This window comes from Saccopteryx leptura, chromosome 8 (assembly GCF_036850995.1).
Source record: "Saccopteryx leptura isolate mSacLep1 chromosome 8, mSacLep1_pri_phased_curated, whole genome shotgun sequence".
Taxonomy (NCBI): domain Eukaryota; kingdom Metazoa; phylum Chordata; class Mammalia; order Chiroptera; family Emballonuridae; genus Saccopteryx; species Saccopteryx leptura.
Genome location: NC_089510.1, coordinates 5,539,394 through 5,555,068, shown reverse-complemented (window position 1 = coordinate 5,555,068; position 15,675 = coordinate 5,539,394).

Here is a 15,675-nt window from a genome sequence, read left to right as displayed (position 1 = left end):
ATCTGTGAAATGTTAAAATCCCCCACATCCTTGTCACACCCAGTGTCTGTCTCTCTGCGCTCTTAACGGAGGAGATATCCTGAGGATGATGTCTGTTATGTTCTCCGGTGTTTCTGAAATCCTTGTTTTCTGATTAATTAGAAAAGAATAAAGTAATTAATTCTGATAAGAAAACACTTATGGGCCCTGGCCGGTTGGCTCAGCGGTAGAGCGTCGGCCTGGCGTGCAGGGGACCCGGGTTCGATTCCCGGCCAGGACACACAGGAGAGGCGCCCATTTGCTTCTCCCCCCCTCCCCCCTCCTTCCTCTCTGTCTCTCTCTTCCCCTCCCACAGCCAAGGCTCCATTGGAGCAAAGATGGCCCGGGCGCTGGGGATGGCTCCTTGGCCTCTGCCCCAGGCGCTAGAGTGGCTCTGGTCGCGGCAGAGCAACGCCCTGGAGGGGCAGAGCATCGCCCCCTGGTGGGCAGAGCGTCGCCCCTGGTGGGTGTGCCGGGTGGATCCAGGTCGGGCGCATGCGGGAGTCTGTCTGACTGTCTCTCCCCGTTTCCAGCTTCAGAAAAATACAAAAAAAAAAAAGAAAGAAAACACTTATGAGGCAGGAGTGTGTCTCAATTTTATTCCACATGCTCTTTAATACGTTATCTGAAAATGAACTCTTGTGATAACAATAAAATTTACCAAAAAGTTTCTACGACGCTATTACGTAGCTTCTTTTCAGCATTCATTCAGGGAGCCGACGTTCTTTTTCTCGTGGAAAAAAAAAAATAGTGGCGAAAAATCTATTATTTGTGTTATGAAAACGTAATTTATCTTTAATAAAAAAACACATTCCAGTGGTTGGCAAGTGAAATAATAAAGCTCCTTGGTTTTTTTAAAAGGAAAAGAATTTTATGCCTGTGTACATGTCTCCAGTGTCTAAAAACTACTGGCCTCTCCTCTAATATATAGTAAGTATTGGGTATGTGACTATGTTGGTTTGCATCCCATAATTAGAGAAGCACAGAAAAACTCATTTAAGCCTGCTTTTGCCCTTTAGCAGCAGGGTATAATCATTTTTATAAGAAATTATAAAACTGAGCATTAGCAAACTGTGTACATTTCCGATTTGCGTTGTATGTCATGGGTACAGATATTGCTTGTGGATGTGTTGTGGTGTTTACTACCACATGTCTTTGTTTCTTACTTGTTTAAATCAATAGCAAAAAAACCCCAAAATTCTAAGAAGGTCATACTAATATTTCTCTATGCACTGTCATATCGATCAAGTATTTAACATGTATTCTATTGGTTTAAATATTAAGCATGTTACGGGTCTTGCCATGTTCCGCTTTTCATATCTATTTTTCAGCAAATACACCAACAGATGCTGAAGATATAAAGCCTTTAAAATAAGCAGAAATAATTTAAGAAGTCCATTTGATAAAGTATTCACAAGTCACCTGCTATGTCCATTACACTGACTTAGATTCTGTGGCTGTCGAAGGGTTCACCATTTACCTAGGCGACAGCACCACCAAGAATGATAGAGGACGAGACAAAATGATGAGTAGTACATCTGAGATGCACTGCACACCCATCTGATCAGAGCTGAGTGGCTCATACAAGGAGCTGTGCACCAGGGCCTCAGGACCTCTTGCAAATACCCTCAGGGAAAAGGAACAGAACGCAGGCCTCCTGACCCCGGATACACCTAACCTCACGACCCTCTCCTTATAAAATCCTTTTTTTTTTAATTCTGAAGGTGACTCTGCTTCCTGGAATTTATGCTCAAATGCAATTTGGAGTTCTTACAAACATAACCTCCTTAACTTAAACATTTTGCATTTGCATGAGACACCAGGGACTAGGAAATGGTGCACTAATTGAAACATGACTTAATAAGCAGTTCGTGAAGCCAGGAGAGCCCCTGAACTGTAATCCGCGCTTGCATACCGCTTGCTGTGTTTCTTTGGTGTAATTGAATAATACACCAGAATATTAGTTCCCCTTGTGTTGAAAGAAATAAACAATGAAGGTACCAGTCACTGAAAAATTGAATAAATTAAGTAGTCAATTGTTTGCCATTTTGTAAGGATGACTGTATATATTTGCTCAAATGGGCTCACTGACTAAAAAGCCTCTTCTACAGTAGAAAAGTCTACCAAAATCTACAGAACATGTTTGTGTGTGTGTGTGTGTGTGTGTGTGTGTGTGTGTGTGTGACTCGCTCTATTTTGATATTTCCTGACTGCAGTGATCTGAAACTGAACCTGTAATATCTTAAGGCAGGGGTCCCCAAACTATGGCCCGAGGGCCGCATGCGGCCCCCTGAGGCCATTTATCCTGCCCGCCACACTTCCGGAGCATAGTTCCCATTGAAATACTGGTCAGTTTGTTGATTTAAATTTACTTGTTCTTTATTTTAAGTATTGTATTTGTTCCGTTTTGTTTTTTTACTTTAAAATAAGATACGTGTAGTGTGCATAGGGATTTGTTCATAGTTTTTTTTATAGTCCGGTCCTCCAACGGTCTGAGAGACAGTGAACTGGCCCCCTGTGTAAAAAGTTTGGGGACCCCTGTCTTAAGGTATGCTGTGTCAGGGTTCCAACGTCTGTCTGCACATGCTTGCCAACACTTCTTGCCTCTTTCTATATTAGCCATTCTAACAGATGAGAGGTAATAATTCTCTGTCAGTTTCATTTGCATCTTTTCATATACCTGTTGGTCACTGAATGTCTTCTTTGGAGAAATGTCTGCTCAAGTCCTTTGCCCATTTTAATAGTATTTCTTTGTTCCTGAGTTGCAGGAGTTTCTTATATACTTTGGATATTAACTCTCAATCATATATATGGTTTCTAAATATTTAATAAACGTTCTTTATTTTAATATATGTCAGTTTTTTTTCCATTTTGATGCTTTTTGTGTTTTGATTATGACCTTCTCCTACCCCAAGGATATTCAGATGATATATATAATCTTTTACTTAAAAGAATTCTTTTTTAAAAATATTTTTTTGGCCCTGGCCGGTTGGCTCACTGGTAGAGCGAGCATCGGCCCCATGTGTGGAAGTCCTAGGTTCAATTCCCAGCCAGGGCACACAGGAGAAGCTCCCATCTCCTTCTCCATTCTTCCCTCTCTTCTTTCTCTCTATCTCTCTCTTCTCCTCCAGCAGCCAAGGCTCCATTGGAGCAAAGTTGGCCCGGGTGCTGAGGATGTCTCCATGGCCTCCACCTCAGGTGCTAGAATGGCTCCGGGTGCAATGGAGCAACACCCCAGATGGGCAGAGCATCACCCAATGGTGGGCTTTCTGGGTGGATCCCAGTTGGGCGCATGCGGGAGTCTGTCTCTCTGCCTTCCCCCTTCTAACATCAGAAAAATGAAAAAAATATATATATTATTGATTGATTTTTAGAGAAAGGAGACAGAGAGAAAGGGAGGTGGGGAGGAGCGGGAAGCATCAACTCATAGTAGTTGCGTCCTGTATGTGCCTTGACCGGGCAAGCTCGTGGTTTCGAACTGGTGATCTCAACATTCCAGGTCAAATCAGATCAGGCAAAAAGATTTCTTGTTTTACTTTCTATACCTGTAATACACCTAGAATTGATTTTTGTCTCTGTTGTGAAGTAGGGGTCAAGATTCACTTAGTTTACATTCATGTTCAGTGAGTCAGAATTGTTTATTGGAATAACCATTTCCTTGTTATCAACCAGGCGTGCATCTACGTGTTTACCTGTTTCTGGATTGTCTGCGGCTCTCTGGGTCTGTTGTCTCTTCCTGGGCCAGCGCCACACGGTCTTGATTACGATGGCTTGGCCACAGGTCTTGGTATGTGGCCGTCAAAGTACTTTTGCTCTGTACTCCAACACTGCCTTAGCTATTCTTCACCCTTTGCATTTCAGCATAAATTTCTGACTCTGGCTTGTCAATATCCACAGAAAAAAATCCAGCTGGGATTTCATTTAGAATTGCATTAAATCTATACCTCGATTTAGGAAGAACTGACATTGTTTTCTTTTTTTCAGTCGATTTCTTTTTAAATAATCATCTGTGCAGGCGTCCCCAAACTACGGCCGGTGGGCCGCATGCAGCCCCCTGAGGCCATTTATCCGGCCCCCCCCACCGCACTTCGGAGGGGCCACCTCTTTCATTGGTGGTCAGTGAGAGGAGCACTGTATGTGGCGGCCCTCCAACGGTCTGAGGGACAGTGAACTGGCACTCTGTGTAAAAAGTTTGGGGACCCCTGTGTCTTGTGTGTTCATCACGCTAGGTCAAGTCTCCTTCCCTCACCATTTATCCGCTCTATACCCTCTTCCACCTCCCCACCCCCTTCCCTTCTGGTAATAACCATAATCTTCTCTGTGTTTTTAAGGTGGGTTTTTTTGTATTTTTCTGAAGCTGGAAACGGGGAGAGACAGTCAGACAGACTCCCGCATGCGCCCGACCGGGATCCACCCGGCACGCCCACCAGGGGCGACGCTCTGCCCACCAGGGGGCGATGCTCTGCCCCTCCGGGGCGTCGCTCTGCCGCGACCAGAGCCACTCTAGCGCCTGGGGCAGAGGCCAAGGAGCCATCCCCAGCGCCCGGGCCATCTTTGCTCCAATGGAGCTTTGGCTGCGGGAGCGGAAGAGAGAGGCAGAGAAGAAGGAGGGGGGGTGGAGAAGCAAATAGGCGCTTCTCCTATGTGCCCTGGCCGGGAATCGAACCCGGGTCCCCCGCACGCCAGGCCGACGCTCTACCGCTGAGCCAACTGGCCAGGGCCTAAGGTGGGTTTTTTTTTCCTTTACTTTACCTCTTTACCTTTTTCACCCAGACTGCCAACGTCCCTCCCCTCTAACAACTACTGTCAGTCTGTTTTCTGTATCTATGAGTCTGTTTCTATTTTGTTTTGTAACTCATCTTGTTCATTAGATTCCACGTATGAGTGAAATCATATGATACTTGTCTTCTTCTGACTGGCTTATTTTACTTAGCATAATAATCTCCAAGTCCACCCATGCTGCAACAAAAGATAAGATTTCCTTCTTTTTATGACTGCATAATAGTCCATTGTGTAAATGGACCACAGCTTTTTTTATCCACTTCTTTATTGATGGCTGCTTCCAAATTGTAGCTATTGTAAATGATGCTGCAATGAATATAAAAGTACATATAGTCTTTTGAATCAATGTTTGGGTTTTCTTCAGATATATTCTCAGAAGAGGAATTGCTAGTTTATAAGGCAGTTCCTCTTTATTTTTTTTAATGAAAATTTATACTGCTTTCCACAGTGGCTGTACCAGTCTGCATTCCCACCATATCCTTGCCAACACTTGTTTGTTGATTTATTGATGATAGGAATTCTGAAAAATGTGAGGTAATATCTCATTGTAGTTTTAATTTGTATTTCTGTGAAAATAAATAACATTGAGCATCTTTTGATATATCTGTTGGCCATCTGTATGTCCTGTTTGGAGAGGTGTCTATTCAGGTCATTTACCCATTTTTTTTTCAACTAGATTGTTTGTTTTCTTGATGTTGAGTTGTATAAGTTATCTATAAATTTTGGATATTAACCCCTTATCAGATGAGTCATTGGCAAATGTGGTCTCCCATACAGTGGGTTGTTTTTTCATTTTGTTGGTTTCATTTGCTGTTGAAAAACTTTTTATTTTGATATAGTTCCATTTATTTTTTTGTATGTGTTTTCTACCTGAAGAGATATAGCAGGGGGAAAAATACTGCTATGAGAAATGTCTGTATGCTGCCGATATTTTCTTCTAAGATTTTTTATGGTTTGGAATTTAACAGTTAACTCTTCAATCAATTTTGAGTTCATTATTGTACATAGTCTAAGAAGGTGGACTAGTTTCATTATTGTTTGTTCTATCTGTCTAATTTTCTTAACACCATTTATTGAATAAGACTGTCTTCACCTCATTGAATGTTTTTTGCATCCTTTGTCAAACACTATTTAACCATAAAGGCATGGGTTTATTTCTGGCCTTTCTATTCTGTTTCATTGATCTATATCTTTGATTTTATAGATACCTGTATCTTTATATTTTAAAAAACAGGTTTTTAAAAATTTGTTATGGCCTTGTAATATAGTTTGATATCAGATGGCATGATTCCTCCAACTTTGTTCTTCTTTCTTAAGACTGATGTGGCTATTTGTGGTTTTTTGTGCTTCCATTTAAATTTTTGAAATATTTGCTCCAGTTCTGCAAAATATGCCATTGGTATCTTGATAGAAATTGCATTGCATGTATAGATTGCTTTCTGACATATGGACATTTTAATATTAATTCTTCCAATCCACAAACACAGCATATGCTCCCACTTATTTGTGTCTTCTTAAACTTTGTTCTTTAGTGTCTTGTAATTTTCCAAGTACAGATCTTTCCCAACTTTGGTTAAATTTATTCTTAGGTATATTCTTTATTTACTTATTTATTTTTGATGCAGTTGTAAGTTGGATTGCTTTCTTAATTTTCCTTTCTAATAGTTTATTATTGGTGTATGAAAATTCAACTGATTACTGAATTTTTATTTTATATCTTCCTACTTGCCTGAATTAATTTATTAGTTCTAGTAGTGTTCTGGTGGAATCTTTAGGATTCTCTGCATGTTATCCACAACTAATGACAGTTTTGATTCTTCATTTGCAATTGGGATGCCTTTTATTTCTTCTTGTCTGATTCCATAGGACTTCCAGTATTATGATGAATAAGAATGGTGAAAATGGACATCACTGTTTTGTTCCCAATCTTAATGGAAACGCTTACAGTTTTTGCCCATTGAGTGTGATGTTGCCTGTGGGTGTTATATGTGGCCTTTAAGATATACCTTCAGATATGTTCCTTTTATTCCCACTGTGCTGGGCGTTTTTATTATAAATGGGTACTGGATTTTATCAATGCTTTTTCTGCATCTATTGCTATTGTATCCTTAATTTCTGGCTGATTCTTTTTTATAGTTTCTATGTGCTGTTTTATGTTTGTTATCTCTTTGTTGAAATTCTCCTTAGGTTCCTTGACCATTCTTATGAACTTTTCTTTGAACTCTATATCTGATAAATGTTGGTCTCCATTTAATTTAGTTCGTTTTCGGGAGATTTCTTCTAATCATTCATTTGGAGCATGTCTCTTGGTCTCTCCATTTTGGCTGCCTCTTTGAGTTTGTTATTATGTATTAGGTAAATCTGCTATGATTTCCAGTTTGATGGGGTGATCTTGTGCAGTAGAAGTCCTGTGGGACCCAGTGGCACAATCTCTTGATCACCTGAGCTGGGTGCTCAAGAAATGTCCCTTGGCCCTGGCCGGTTGGCTCAGCGGTAGAGCGTCGGCCTGGTGTGCGGGGGACCCGGGTTCGATTCCCGGCCAGGGCACATAGGAGAAGCGCCCATTTGCTTCTCCACCCCCCCCTTCCTCTCTGTCTCTCTCTTCCCCTCCCGCAGCTGAGGCTCCATTGGAGCAAAGATGGCCCGGGTGCTGGGGATGGCTCCTTGGCCTCTGCCCCAGGCGCTAGAGTGGCTCTGGTCGCGGCAGAGCGACGCCCCGGAGGGGCAGAGCATCGCCCCCTGGTGGGCAGAGCGTCGCCCCTGGTGGGCGTGCCGGGTGGATCCTGGTCGGGCGCATGCGGGAGTCTGTCTGACTGTCTCTCCCCGTTTCCAGCTTCAGAAAAATACAAAAAAAAAAAAAAGAAATGTCCCTTGGGTGGGTTATGTGGGCCCTCCTGTTGTAATTGAGTCTTGATTTTTATTGGCTTGTTTGTGCCTGGGATCAACCCTCAGGCGGACTGACGGGGAGGACTGGCCTCTGTATCAGTGTGTGAACCGCCCTGCAGGTGCTGACCACACAGAAGGGAACTGACTCCAGCATGGTCGGCTGCTTGCCGAGATCTCCCCTGGGATGTGCCAGCTGTGATGTTACTTGGATCCTCCTCTGTTACCTGAAGCTGACCGCCGGGTGTGCTGATTCTGGGGCCTCTTAGGGGGGGACCATTGTGCACACCAATGTCCCATGCTGCCTGTGACTCTGGATAAACTGTTTGAAGCTACAAAATGATCCACAATGGATGGCTGCACCTGCTAGGCCTGGGTGGACGTAGGAAGAACCAAGCTGCACACCTAGGTCAACATTTATTAGTATCAAGCCCTAATGTAGGTCAGCAAAAGTCCCAAGGCACCCTGAGATCTGCTCTGCTTGCCTCCACCTGCAGGCTTCCTGCTAGGCTTAGCCCCTCAAAGAGCGTCTGGCGGTACTTGAGTTGCAGGAAGTAAGTTCTCAGTGAGTCACCAGGTAGAGCAAGTGCTGTTCACCAGATTAATACAGTTTCAAACTTGGTGCTGGTGCTGGGTCTGAAGTCACTTAGCAAATGTTCCAGGGCATACCAACTCTAGCTGCCACCTTCCGGGTGCTTGCACACCTTAGTGGTGGAACAGGGTCTCAGGGCGTCATCAGAGTGAGGCCGGCGTAGTTTACCAAGTGCAAACAAACCAGGATTTGGTCGTCTGAAGGGAGGGGCTTGAGGTGGTTCGTCATGGAAAAAGAAAACGGCTCCCGTCTTAGAGCCACACAACTCAGAATATTCCAGATCCTGCCAGAAGCCTGGTCTCAGCTTCTGAGAATAGGGGGAATATTAAGAATGAGCTTCCTATTCCTGGGGAGTAGGAAGGATGAGCTTAGTGTCTCTCCTGTGGGTGGGGGGGGAGGGGTGCCAGGCAAGCTGGGAGGAAGGTGGAGGGAGTGGCACCCACTGCAGAGCCGTACAACTTTGATACCTCCTGAGTCTGTACAGAACTCTACACTCCCACCTAGTTAACTGACTCCTCAGCAGGGTGCTGGCTTCACAGCGTGGGGCTGCAGGGAGTCTAGAGTGTAGACCTGCAACATTATCCCAGACGGTATCGTCTGCAGGAAAGTGCCGCACCCAAGAAAGATGATGTGGACACTGTAGGAGAGGGACCCAGCCCAGGTACCCTAGCAGCTAGCTGTCACTTCAGCTCTGTCCCCAAAATCGCCAACGTCAGTGTTTCCTCAAGCACCTCGAGTCCACTCTGCCCTTTCTCTGTGGGAGCCCAGGTGAAGTGGCTGCAGTGAGATTTTGTGTGCTGGCTTTTAAAGAGGGTGTTGGTATCCCTAGCAGACAGAATCCCTGCTGATTTCAAAAGCCAGATGTTACGGGGGCACCTCCTCCTGGCTCTGCTTTAGGCTGTGGAGCCCAGCTTGGGGTGGAGACCCCATGCATAGAAGGGGGAAGGAACCCTTGCAGCTGAGATGTCTCCCTGGGATCTCAGCCAACATCCTGGAAACTTGGCCAACCCTTTCTGCATCTCTGCCCTTCCTACTGATCTAGATGTTGTTTTTTCTATAAATCCTTGATTATAGGACTTCTCTTCAGCGAGTCTTCAGTTGGGTATTCAGGTTAATTGCTTTATATCTTGGGTGTAATTCCATTTTGGTCCTGGGAGGAGATCAGTGTAACATCCACTTACTTCATCACCATCTTTTACCTTATAGATCGTGTCTTTATTGTTGGTTTTTGATTTATCAACCTTGGTTGTTATATTTATTTAATTAAGTAATACGTTCATTGGTAATTCAACAAATTAAAATAGATCGGCCATTAGAAGAACTAAGCAGATTTATAGGTACTGCTAGGAAAAAAATTATAAATGTATTACTAAATAGAAAATATTAAAGTATAATACAGCTGTAAATTATTCTATGACTTGTGCTTAAAAAGAAGTGAGAGGGAGCTTGATCAGGCAGTGGCTCAGTGGATAGAGCCTCGACCTCCGATGCTGAGGACTCGGGTTTGAAACCAGCTTGAGCACAGGCTCATCCAGCTCGAGTGCAAGCTCACCAGCTTGAGCACAGGCTCATCCAGCTTGAATGCAAGCTCACCAGCCTGAGCACAGGCTCATCCAGCTTGAGTGCAAGCTCACCAGCTTGAGCACAGGCTCATCCAGCTTGAGTGCAAGCTCATCCAGCTTGAGCACGGAGTCTCCATCTTGAATGTGGGGTCATAGACACGACCCCATGGTCACTGGCTTAAGCCCAAAGGGTGCTAATTTGAAGCCCAAGGTAATTGGCTTGAGCTCAAGGTCACTAGCTTGAGCCCAAGGTCACTGGCATGAGCCCAAGGTCACTGGCTTGATCAAGGGGTCCCTAGCTTGGCTGGAGCACTCTGTTCAAGGCACATATGAGAAAATAATCAATGAACAACTATGAATTGATGCTTCGCATCTGTCTCCTTTCCTGTCTCTCTGTCTGTCTGTTTCTCTCTCATAATAAAAATAAATAAATATAAAGGTGAGAGGGAGAGAAAAATTGATTGCCAGGTACAAGGTAATAAGTTCTCTTCAGTGTTGTAGAGCATGTTTATTTCACCCTCACCAACACAGCCCCTCCTCAGTGCTTGGTTCAAATTAGATTGGAAGTAGGTAATTATGGGTGCTGTGACTATCATTTCGAGTGTGTTATTTAGGCATTCCACAAATAAGTACAAATAGCTATACCCAAAATTAATAAAGATTTTACAAACATTTTTTACAGACTTCTGAAATTTTAAGCCAACAGAATACTGAACCAATAAGAAAAGGGTGAAGTAAATTACATGATAACCACTTGGCTAAAATATTGTGTAACTATTGAAAATTAGCTTTAAAGACTACCTAGTAGTAAATACAATAGTAATAGTAGAAGTTAAATAAAAGGTAAAGTGTCTACTAAACCTGACCATGTGTATAACGTATAATCCAACAATTCCACTCCAAGGTATACAGCTAACTAAAATGTGTTTGTACGTATTGACTAAGAGGCAACATTTGTAACCACAGAAACCTATTTATTTATTCAGTCTACTACTGATAGACAATAGAAATGTCCTATGGCAACATCACATGTTTTCTTGTAATAATTTTCATAAGAAATATTTTATTGTCAACCTTCAAAGCACAAATAAAGAATTAGAAATCGTTTCAATTGGGGTTCACATGGAATAATACTAGCAGCCATTTAAAAAGTTTTGAAAGTATCACGGAACTTAAACATTGCTGTAAACTGGACACTACAATTCACTAAGTACTGATTTGAGCCACGATGCTGGGTCACAACTCTGTTGTCTGCAATGGAGGCAGAAATGGGTCAGCACATGAGACGGGTGTATCTTTTCCCAGTAACACGTATGGAGCTCTTGGCAACACTCTAAAAAACCCTACTTCAATGAGAGTACAACTGTCTCTGACTGGTTGGCTCAGTGGATAAAGCATCAGCTCAGTGTGCAGAACTCCCACTTTGGATCCACAGTCAGGGCACACAAGAGAAGTGACCATCTGCTGCTCTCCCTTTTCCCCTTTTGCAGCCAGTGGCCCAGCTGATCCGAGTCAATACTCCAGGTGCTAAAAGTAGCTTGGTTGAGTCAAGCATCAGCCTCCGATGGGAGTTGCCAGGTGGATCCCAGTTGGGGTGCATGCAGAAGTCTGTCTCTTTATCTCCCCTCCTTTCAATTAAAAATAATAATAATAAAATAAGGGTGCAGCCTTGAGCTTTAAACATTTGTCGAGCCACTGGGAACCAGAAGCTCTGAGCATGAGCAGAGAAAAGTGCAGTGGAAAGCAGTGGCCGGAGACAGCACCAGTGGGAGAGGGAAAAGAGAACTGCCGAACAGCAGGACCTAGACGCGCAGTAGGAGCTGGGGCAGTGACACTGTGAGCTGTTCACTGGGTATAATGACTGCTCCAAGGTGAATGCATAAAAGTGACCAATCCTGACATCTCATTATTATACATTGACTTCAGTGTCAGCCCTCAGTCAGCGTGACTGACTAACACAGCTAAAAAAAAAAAAAAAGATGGGAGAAAGAAAAAAAATCACCATGGCCTTGGTCTTTGACAACGCGGAGTGGTAACTGCTTATGGCAGGGACAGCTGCGGCCTTTGACAGTCTCAATTACCTCAAATAATAAAGTGTCACTTAACAACTGGTTTAAATAGTTGGAAGGTTCTGGCAGTAACGGCTCCAAAATAAGAATCCTGCCTCGTGTGTTTGATCTTATCTCAATACCGTAGCTGGAGGAGAGCAGAGCAGCTAAAAGAGTAACTCCGCAATGCTGTCTGGGAACAGTCGGCGGCTCCCAAATGTGCTGCAGATACCCAAGCTGTCTGCTGCTCCCACCAGAAGGCGGGGGCTTCTTCCTGGCTTCTCCCTGGAAGGCCATTTGGGGAAAGCAGCTAATATGTCTGTTGTTTCCAAAATAGCATCTGCTCTTCCCATATGAATATTGCAATTCCTCAATTATGTCGCGGGAAGCTCTCCACGACCTCCCAATGCACACACAAAAAAAGCCCAGCTCAGGAACCTGGATCGAATCCTTTGTATTTGCTACTCAAAATAAGAAGAAATTGTATGTTTAAATTATACTGATGAAGCCCTGGTCGCTTGGCTCAATGGTAGAGCTTCAGCCCGGAGTGTAGAAGTTACAGGTTCAATTCCCAGCCAGGGCACACAGGAGAAGCACCCATCTGCTTCTCCACCCCCCCTCTCCTTTCTCTCTGTCTCTCTCTTCCCCTCCTGCAACCAAGGCTCCACTGGAGCAAAGTTGACCCGGGCGCTGAGGACAGCTCCCTGGCCTGAGCCTCAGGTGCTAGAGTGGCCCCAGTTATAACATAGCAGCGCCCCAGATGGGAAGAGCATTGCCCCCTAGTGGGCATGCCAGGTGGGTGCTGGTCTGGCACATGCGGGAGTCTATCTACCTTCCCCCCACTTCTCACTTTGGAAAAATACAAAAAAAATTATACTGATGTTAAGGAGATTTGCTTGTACAAGCATTAAACGTATTATGAGATGTGGATCACCGTTACGCACAAAATAATCTCTTTGGAAAATTAATTCAAAGCTGAAGATTTAGTCTGGAAATCATTTAACAAGAGAGAAGTCTATAAAATACTATATTCTTTCAAGAACAGGTTTTGAGAATTATAAACTAACAGCCCGAAACATAAGTGTACTTTTTCGGTTTCTTTTCATTCTTCCACTCAACAAATGTAGCTCAAGACCCACTCCTAGCAGGAAAATGTGCAAAAGTGAATAAAGAAAAAAAAATAAGCTGGAAGCAGTCACCTTCTTCATGATTTTATAATCTAATAAGGACATTGAAATACATGATAATGGCTACTCAAGGGAATATTGAATGATTTCTGTGGGTCTGACACTGTCCCAGGTGCCAAACACACTCCAATTGTCTGGATTCTGAGAGCTCACGGTACAATGGGAGAAGCAGATATACGAGCTAAGAAGTTAAAAAAACAACCTGTAAGGACTAAAGTGGTTGGTGGTACATAAAATGTGCACTATAAAAACATAAAGGAGAAATTGGCTAATTGAGCCAGCCAGGGAAATCAGAGGGAATTGCTTACCTCTGGCACTTGGCAATGAAACTGGGTTCTGAAGGATGGGTAGGAGTTCACAGTAAGAGAATGGAGTTGATAACAGAAAGGGTATTCCGATCAAAAGGAACAGTATTTGAAAACTTAGGGGGGTGATAGATATTGGGATCTAATATTTGCCTATTTTCCTGACATCATTATTTACGAACATCTTGTTTCACTCTTGAAAGTCTTGTATTTAGATATTACAGGATATGGTCAACCTAATAATTTTTTCTAAAAAAAAATATCATATTTCAGAATTATTGGAACCTTAGGCACATTAGAGAATATGAATAGAATTGAGAGGCCTGTTTAAGCATCAAGATTGCTTTTCCTTCTTGTAGGCAATGAGGTTACATCAGAAATGTTTAACTAGGGATGTATCAGAATATGTGCATTTTAAACATAAGAATAGTCGGCTATTTTGAGACTAAACTGGGATGTAGGGCATGAATAAAGAGTGTGATATTATAGACTGACATAATATATTAATGGAGAAGAAAATCCAGGTTCTGGTAAAAATCAATAGGACCCTAAAGACAGATCAACAAAGGAAGACACGTGTTATAGCCCTTTCCTCATTCCCCCAATCCCGTGTGCCAGACCCAGGTGAGAGTCTGGGAACATGTCCACTAAGCCTCCTGGCCATTGCTTCAGATTTTTCTCTTTTTTTAATAGAGATAGGGAGAGTGGGGAGGGAGAGACAGGAAGGGAGAGAAATGAGAAGCATCCACTCATAATGCGGCCCTTAACTTGGTCATTGATTGCTCCTTATACGTGCCTTGAGCAGAGGGGCTCCAGCTGAGCCAGTGACTCCTTGTTCAAGCCCAGAGACCTTGGACTTCAAACCAGCAATCTTTGGGCTCAAACCAGCAACCAGGGGGTCATGTCTATAATCCCACGCTCAAGCCGACCTCCACAGCCCAGGTCGACACTCTATCCACTGCACCACCTCCGGGTCCAGCCCTCACCCCAAGACTGTTTTCATCTCTCTCTGTATATTCAATCTCTCCCCCTCATCTACACAAATGTATCAGCCTACCCAGTCCTCCATCTATGGGGTGGTGAATGCACAATGCAGTGTACAGATGATGTGCTGTAGACTTGTGCATCTGAAACCTGTGTAGTTTTGTTAACCAATGTCACCCCCAATCAATTACATAAAAAATAAATAAATAAAAGCTAAAAAAAAGTGTTCCCTTTAAGTCTTCCCATTTCACCCAGGCCTGCCCTCTCTCTCTCTTGTAGGTGGGGTGTAGCTCACCATCACCAACCTTCTACCCGCTCTGCTCTTAAACAAATGAAAACCACCTCAGTGATAACTAACATAACTGAGCACTTACTAGATTCCAGGCACAGGGCTGCACATGCTCTGTCTCATTTATCTTCTCACCAAAATCCCTAGAGTACGTGCTCCCACTATTCATTTTTTTTTTTTTTTAGTAACAAGAATCAGATTTAGTGAACATGAGTAACAGAGGCTCAGAGAAGTCATCAAGAAAGAGCAACTCTCTGGGGATCATCAGCCAAAGAGGCCACGGCCATCGCCTCTGTACTGACGACTGCTAAGATAAATCACGCCAGGACCGGTTCTTACCTCCTGAGCTCCGGACCTATCCTTTGAACACCCTGCTCGACATTTCCATTGGAGTCATCTGCTGAGAACGCAAAGCTCGCATGCACACAACGGAACCTATCATTAATAGCCTTCCCTCAAACACACACGCACACACACACGCACATGCACGCACACACATGCACGCGCACACATGCACACACACGCGCACACGCACGCACACACGCGCGCACGCACACACGCACCTAGAAAAGCACCCTGGTTAACCTACACTAGGAACGTGAGAATCAATCTCGCTTTTTCCTTCTCCACCTTCCTTCCATCCTCCACCTCCACTTTCAACGGTTCGGGGTGCCCCGTGAGCTGTACCCCCAACATCTCTCTCCTGTGGATGCTCCCCTTCCCCTGCCCGGCCCAAATCCAGCCCCGCGTCCTCCCTCCACTACAACGTGACAACAGCCACACGCTGCAGTCTCTCCACAGCTCCGTTCCTCCTCCGCACACCCACCACTGCCACCTTCCCTGCACGGGTGGCCACATCTGGGGACCTCCTACCCAGCTCTGATCACCGCCACGGTGTAAACCTTGAGAGGCTCGGAGCTCAGCGCAGATGCCAGCCCCTTGGTGAAGTCTTCTGACTGTGCTCCCGGCACAAAGGAGAATTAGTCATGGCTCCCTTCAGCGTTCCCCACCTCAGCTCACGGGCG